An 8,220-nucleotide genomic window follows, 5' to 3' on the forward strand; every position below is an offset into this window, starting at 1 on the left:
TTCAGTTAACTTTTTTGAAACAAGTAATTTTTTAAATTTCACTTCACCAATTTTGAATATTTTGTGTATGTCCATTACATGAAATCCAAATAAAAATCAATTTAAATTGCAGGTTGTAATGCAACAAAATAGGAAAAACGCCATGGGGGTGAATACTTTTGCAAGGCACTGTATTTGTCCTGTTTCACATATGTGCAAGTGTGCAACCTGTACAAGTATGTGTGTGAAATGGAAACAATGTTTTTTTGCATATCCCACTCCCCCTGAGACACTCTCAGAGAGTGGGGTCGCGGCCAGGGATCAGTCATTATTGACGGCGATGCTGGAGCAATTAGGGTTAAGTGCCTTGCTCAAGGGCAGATCAGATTTTTCACCTTGTCGGAAATTCGAACTAGCAACCATTACTGGTCCAACTCTTTAACCGCTATGTTACCTGCCACCCATCATGATATTTATTGGAAAGGAGCATCAAGCTAAATCACTTTGTACTTTTACCACCCTGTAAAGTTCATCATAACTCATTTCATCTGTAGCCTAAAACTGCATGCTTTCCTGACTCGTAGTAGGAAGACCACACAACATGCCATCACGTGACTTCAAGCTTACTTCGATATAATGGTTATTATATCAATATTTGCAGATAAAAACATTTACACCGCCATTTCTCGCATAATTAATTATACCGGCACAAAAAGATCCCACCATGTCTAGCGTATTTTGTTTTGTCGACACTGGTCAAGTTTACCGACAACTTAGCTGTTTCCATCGGGCGTGTTGTGACATTTTTTTATCAGACATTTTATTTGTACTTCACTCGCATAAAAAGGTTGAAAACCTGGTTACTGAAGACCAGGGATTAAAAAATCTAATTCGCATTTGGAGAAACAGTGCCACTGTTCGTCGCAGCGCCTTTGTTTTTGTTTTGAGGTGTGTCTGGCAGCGTGGTGTTTTGAGGTGAGGAGTGTCTGGCAGCGTGGTGTTTTGAGATGAGGAGTGTCTGGCAGCGTGGTGTTTTGAGGTGAGGAGTGTCTGGCAGCGTGGTGTTTTGAGGTGAGGAGTGTCTGGCAGGGTGGTGTTTTGAGGTGAGGAGTGTCTGGCAGCGTGGTGTTTTGAGGTGAGGAGTGTCTGGCAGCGTGGTGTTTTGAGGTGAGGAGTGTCTGGCAGCGTGGTGTTTTGCGATGAGGAGTGTCTGGCAGTGTGGTGTTTTGAGATGAGGAGTGTCTGGCAGCGTGGTGTTTTGAGGTGAGGAGTGTCTGGCAGCGTGGTGTTTTGAGGTGAGGAGTGTCTGGCAGCGTGGTGTTTTGAGATGAGGAGTGTCTGGCAGTGTGGTGTTTTGAGATGAGGAGTGTCTGGCAGTGTGGTGTTTTGAGGCGAGGAGTGTCTGGCAGTGTGGTGTTTTGAGGTGAGGAGTGTCTGGCAGTGTGGTGTTTTGAGGTGAGGAGTGTCTGGCAGTGTGGTGTTTTGAGGTGAGGAGTGTCTGGCAGTGTGGTGTTTTGAGGTGAGGAGTGTCTGGCAGCGTGGTGTTTTGAGGTGAGGAGTGTCTGGCAGCGTGGTGTTTTGAGGTGAGGAGCGTCTGGCAGCATGGTGTTTTGAGGTGAGGAGCATCTGGCAGCGTGGTAAAATAAATTGCAGTACATATTCTGCTGTTCTATCTTATAAAACAGTGTTGGTTGTTTGCAGTAACTTCATTGTTGTTGTAATATCCCAAACAAACATGGCAGTTTCACCAAGTAAGTATTCTAGCTTGAACTGTCGTTGCTTGCCTATCATAGACAGTATTTAAACCCAGTGTTTCAACTGGGTTTGCCTGGTAGGCACGGGAGTTTGAACAATTCTCACAGGGCTCACTGCAATCCTACACCAAACCACCTACACCAGATTAACCTAAGCAAATCCCAGAGCCTCTCTTACCCTCCTTTGAGGATCAGTGTCACTCTCATGGCGGTCTGTCGCCTCACTGGAGGAGGGACTGCCGAGGTCTGTGGTCCTCTCAGAGCCAAGCCTGATGAAGAGAAACACACATATCACACAAGACATGCCAATGGGAGAGCCATATAAGGACTGACAGACAGTGTAGTGAGGAGCTCCTACCTTTTGGTCAGGTCAGGGGGCAGTGGGCGGGACTTGAACTGTGGTCTAACAGCAGGGGTCTGGGCTGGTGGTGTAACAGTATCTTCAGTAAGCTTCCTGATTCGCTGTTTAACACCACCCAATGTTACATCTGCCTCTTGGATTGGCTGTACTGGAGAGTTAGACCCTGGTCTTTGGGCAGCAACACGGAGAGGAACCACAGGAGAGGAAGAAGAGGAGGAATCAAGCAAGAGACTGATCCGTCTCTTAATGCTGCCTCCACCCTTTCCATCATCCTTATCATCATCATCCTCCTCCTCTTCTTCCTCTGTTTTCTTCTCTCTCCCTAATACGAGGGCTGAGGGCTTGCTGTCTGGGGCCGGTGGTGTAACATTGGTGCCCTCTGCTCCCTTCTCCTTCTCTGTCCTCCGTAGCGGTTCCACTGGAGTGTTTTCCTTGCTGTCGGTCTTGGCAGGTCGGCCGTGGTGCAGTGACAGGCCAATGGACTCAAACTTGGAGGTGAGGTCGGCTGAGAGGGGACGTCTCACTGCCCAGCGAGCAGCTGGGGTGGGTGACTCAGCCTGAGTGGGAGAGGGCAGGAAGATGGCCGACACAGGTCTGGGCCTGGAGGCTCTAGACTGGGATCGGAGTTGAACTGTGACCTTGGGCCCTTCATCCCCCTTCCTTTCCTCCTCATCTTGCCCTATCTGACTGAGGAAGCCCATAGACTTGGCTCTGGTCATAGAGGCTGCCCCAGCTCTGATACTGGATGCTGTTTTGTTCCTTTCCTTCTCCGGTTTGGTGGATCCGGACCATTCTGCTGAAGGCGGTTTCTTAGGGCCTCGTGAGTGGAACAAGCCTGCCGCAGCTGGCTTCTGACGCCGCACCGGTTGGGAGGGAGTTGGTTTGCTGGGGTCCCCAAGGGTTAGAAGAGGGGCGGGTTTGAAGGGCTGGGCTACAGGCTTCGTGGTTTGTCCCATGCTCAACTTATGAGAGGGTTTGTAGGAGTTAGGAGCAGGACAGCTGGGGTTGATCGGCACTGGCCTGTGTTTGCTGGTGACATTCGGCTGCTGAGGTTTTGGGGTGCTGGGTGAGTCAGGTTTGTAAGAAGTAGGGTGAGTGGGCACTGGTCGGGGGTTGGTATTAGGCTTAGGCGCAAGTATGGGCCGGATGGTGGGGTTTTTCTCCACAGCGAAAGGTCTGGGAGTGAGCCGTGGTTTGGGTGCAGGGACAGGCTTACTAGGCTCTGGAGTGATGATGAGGGAGGCCTGGGTGTTGGAGGGACCCTCCGTGAGGCGCTTGTTGCTGGAGTCAGACAGAGGGCTGAGGTGCAGTCGTCCCCCTACACCAATCCTTTCCACCTCCCCAGTCTGCACCTCCACTTGTGCAGCCATCCCTGTGGAAAAACACCTAGGGAGAGGAATGTACAAATCTCTATCAGCACCTTTGGCCATTAACTGTTGGTCTAGCAGTAAAACCATAAACAAAGTTCAATAAATGATCTATTCAGCGAGTCGTACTGCCACTCCTTTCTCTGATACAATGCACTGACTGTACTACGACGGGTGCATTCACATCAGGAACATGGGACAGAGGAAGTAAAGGCTGTCTTGGTTATCTGAGCACTACTCTGGACTTTGCCTTGGGAGGCGTCATGCACCCAGAGATGTGGCTGGCTGCTCTAGAAGCAGATGGGCTGTTAAACACAGGCCATTCATTAGTATGGCAGGCCTCAGCCAGGGGGAGAGGGAGAGATCCATCACCTCTGGAGGGTTCAGTTCCCCATATACAGGGAAGCGTTCAGTTCCCTGGGTACGTTGAAAGGTTCAGTTCCCTGGCAGCATCGTTTCCATCTACTGTTTCTCCATCTGCCGTGACTGGGTCTGACTCAGAGATAACCAGTACACAAAGTCTGAGACAACATCGTGAGCTTGGGACTATAATGTTCTATCTGCATTTTTGTCAAAATGTAATTATTGACATAGAAACAGTGAACAGACCAAGGCTACCTATATAGTACTCTAAATTCAAAATAAAAATAGCTGACACCATTCAAACCAATTAGGGTTTGGAACTTTAAAGCCAATTATCTCAGAATCATCTTTTTGCAGATAGAACCTTATAATCCCAAGAACTCAAAATATAGATGTAGCTACAGGTGAGACAGCAGAAATCTTGCCAGCACAATGACCGTCTGGCACTCCTTTTGAAGATCTACAGTAATCTGAAGATTACAGAGCTGCACCAGACAGCAGGAACAGTGAGGCAGGAAGGCTCACTCTCCTATGAGTGTCATTGTTGTCTTTTCCATTCAGTCAGTGTAGTAATGCAAGGCAGGTCTGGCCTATGGCAGTAAAAGGGGAATTCCATTGAAAAGCTACACAAGTAATTAGATATTCGGCTCCTCCCCTACTAAAGTGCTCTACCAGTACTGAGGCGGTCACTACATTATCAGCCGGTGATTGTTAAGCAAATAATTGTCGGTCTAACAGTAATTGACTGTTAATTAACGTACAGTAAACAGTCATATCACATGTTCCCATCATCAAGAGGGAGAGCATTTCTCGCAACACCCGCAATAACATCTGCTAAATATGTGTATGTGACCAATAACATCTGCTAAATATGTGTATGTGACCAATAACATCTGCTAAATATGTGTATGTGACCAATAACATTTGATTTGAGAGCAAAAACATCAAAGCAACAAGGTTTGGTGGACTGCTGCCCTTTAAGAGGCTCCTGCAGATCTGATCATGTATTCCACATGTTCTTCTCTTGAGTTAGGCTTCTCTGTAAGGGATTGACTGCTCTCCTACGGTGTGAGAGGGGGGGACACAGAACTGTTTGGTGGTGCAATTATCCAATTCTGCTTCGACTGCAGTTCAAATAAAATGTCATCGGTCGCAAATTTTATTGGTCGCACACACGTCCTAGTTGTTGTTGTGGGCAATCCCATCATCACTCACTTGACTGGCTGGCAACCGTCTGCAGTGGAGCCCTGGTTTCTGTGGTAACCACTCAGTGATGTCATATCACACTGGAGTAAGGAGTAGGTGCCTGGGGAGAGGGCACAATTTGGTGTCATTACAAAGGAAGGAACTCTGTTTCCTGTAACATTAGACCCTGCGGCTGCATACATCAAAGTGTAGCACAGACCTCAGCATCATTACTATAGTCTCAGACCTCCCACCGGAAATCCACTTAGCATTTTTCATTTATGGAAACACGCAGACAGAGAAATACCCTAACATACATTTTGAAGGATGTAAACAAAGATTCAAAAAAGACTAACAAAAATTGTAGATTTCACAACTTGCATAATAGATATAACATGGAAAAGAGAAAGAAAAGAATGGCAGTAAAGGGAAAGAGTATCCTACTGCTAGCAGGGGGCTGATAAATTGAGGCAGTGGTTGTTGACAGGAAACGCTTTTGCAAAGCTGGAATGCTAAACATTCACTGTAGATGGGTCCAGCAACACAGCAGGGACTGGAGGAAAAACCACTGGCTGTAAGAATTGCACTGCACAACCACCATTTCCCTTGCAAACAGCTCATTTGCTTTTTAAAGTACAAACATATCCTAAATCTGGACCAGATCTAACCAAGTTCAATTGAGTAGGGACTAGCCTACCTTTCAACTAGAGAGACAAATGAGGTAAAAACATGGAATGAGCTCTGCTATGAGACAGATTCAAAATAAACTCATCGCAACTGGGGAAGAGAATATAGTAGATAGATATGTGTTTGACATGGGCATTAAATGTATGCCAAACAAAAAACATTAATTTCATAGTTTAACAAACCAGTGGTTTGTGACTATTATGATTTCCCATTGTAGCCAATTCAATTGCAGAAATTCCGTTGCCGATTTTGGGGAAATTTGAGTTTCAAATCGCTTCATAAAAAAAATTGATAGGTCTAACTTCACCTGTTACTTCTGTGAATGTTCATTATCCTCCTCATGAGGGAGATAATTTAGAAAATATACTGAACAAATTCCTACGATTTTACTGAGTTACAGTTCATGTAAAGATTTCAGTCAATTGAAATTCATTAATTAGGCCCTAAACTATGGATTTCACGACTGGGAATACGATACGCATCTGTTGGGTACAGATACCTTAAATAAAAAGGTAGGGGCTTGGATCAGAAAACCAGTCAGTATCTGGTGTGACCACCAATATCCTCACGCAGCATGACACATCTCCATCGCATAGAGTTGATCATGCTGTTGATTGTGACCTGTGGAATGTTGTTCAACTCCTCTTCAATGGCTGTGCGAAGTTGCTGAATATTGGCAGGAAATGGAAAATGGTGTCGTACACGTCGATCCAAAGCATCCCAAACATGCTCAATAGGTGACGTCTGGTGAGTATGCAGGCCATGGAAGAACTGGGGGGGACATTTTCAGCTTCCAGGAAGTGTACAGATCCTTGCGTCATAGGGTCGTGCATTATCATGCTGAAACATGAGTTGATGGCAGCGGATGAATGGCACGACAATGGGCATCAGGATCTCGTCGCGGTATCTCTGTGACGATGCCGAACTGCATTCAGGTCAAGACCCTGGTGAGGATAACGAGCATGCAGATAAGCTTCCCTGAGATGGTTTCTGACAATTTATGCAGAAATTCTTTGGTTGTGCAAACAAACCCACAGTTTCAACAGCTGTCCGGGTGGCTGGTCTCACATCCGCAGACCATGTGTAACCACGCCAGCCCAGGACCTCCACATCCGGCGGGATCATCTAAGACCAGCCACCCAGACAGCTGATAAAACGGAGGAGTATTTCTGTCTTTTATAAAGCCCTTGTGGGGAAATACAAATTCTTATTGGCTGGGCCTGGCTCCCCAGTGAGTTGGCCTGGCTCCCAAATGCCCTCCCAGGCCCATCCATGGCTGCTCCCCTGTCCAGTCATGTCAAATCCATAGATCAGGGCCTGAAGAATTTATTTCAATTGACAGATTTCCTTATATGAATTGTAACTCTAAAATCACTGAAATTGCATTTATATTTTTGTTCAGTATAGATAATTTGCTTCCTACAAGAGCACAAAAAGGTGTGTATTTCAAGACATATTTCAAAAATTAGTCATGTAAAGAACTTTGTGTCTTAAAGGGGCAGTGTTGTATTTTGAAACAGGCTTGCATGTTTGCATATGTAGCCAATAGGCAGGGGGTAGCATAGTTTGTCTGATTCTCTGTAATAATGGTATGGGAATAATGATGCATTTTATTTTGTAAAGTGGTTTCTTGCATCAAACATCACAACATTTTCAGTAATTTCCTTGTCTTTAGGACAAGTGGATAAACAGGTTAATATCAAGCCCTGCATGTTTTTTCTCTCCAAAAGTCTCAAGGAATGTAGACCTACACTGAACACCACACATTGGCTGCTACTGTAGGCTGAACGATAAAACAGCTATTAACATGTTAAAATGTTATGGGATGCATTTTCTCCATTGTTTTTTTTTTAAAGGTAGGCCACTCTGGTAGGCCTACATTATGATCAAATAACAACAGTAGCCTACTTGACCACTGTTAAAACTAACTTAAAGCAGGTACAGCCTCAGTGTTCACAGTAAACGCGCGGCGGAAGTTGCACAGAATTCTCACAACGTTCAAGTTTGCACTCAACAGACCTGACAAAAAAGTTAGAGGGAACATTGTATGTGGCATTGTGTTGTGACAAAACCGCACATTTGAGTGGCCATGTATTGTCCCCAACACAAGGTGCACCTGTGTAATGACCATGCTGTTTATTCAGCATCTTGATATGCCACACCTGTCAGGTGGATGGATTATCTTGGCAAAGGAGAAATACTCACATCAACTTTCAGCTCATGAAACATGGGAACAACACTTTACATGTTGCATCTATATTTTTGTTCAAAGTGTGTGTTCAAGGCACAAGGAAATGTTTCTTAGACTTACAGATGGCAGAAAAAGTATAAAATCGAGCACACAGCTATGCAATCTCCATAGACAAACATTGCCATCAGAATGGCCCGTACTGAAGAGCGCAGTGACTTTCAACGTGGCACCGTGATAGGATGACAACCATTAGGGACACACAAACATTGACACTCACGAGGAATAACTTGGTGGTGACTTGACTACTAGAGAACAAAAGTAATTTGGGAGATG

This window comes from Salvelinus namaycush, chromosome 1 (assembly GCF_016432855.1).
Source record: "Salvelinus namaycush isolate Seneca chromosome 1, SaNama_1.0, whole genome shotgun sequence".
In the NCBI taxonomy this organism is placed as follows: Eukaryota; Metazoa; Chordata; class Actinopteri; order Salmoniformes; family Salmonidae; genus Salvelinus; species Salvelinus namaycush.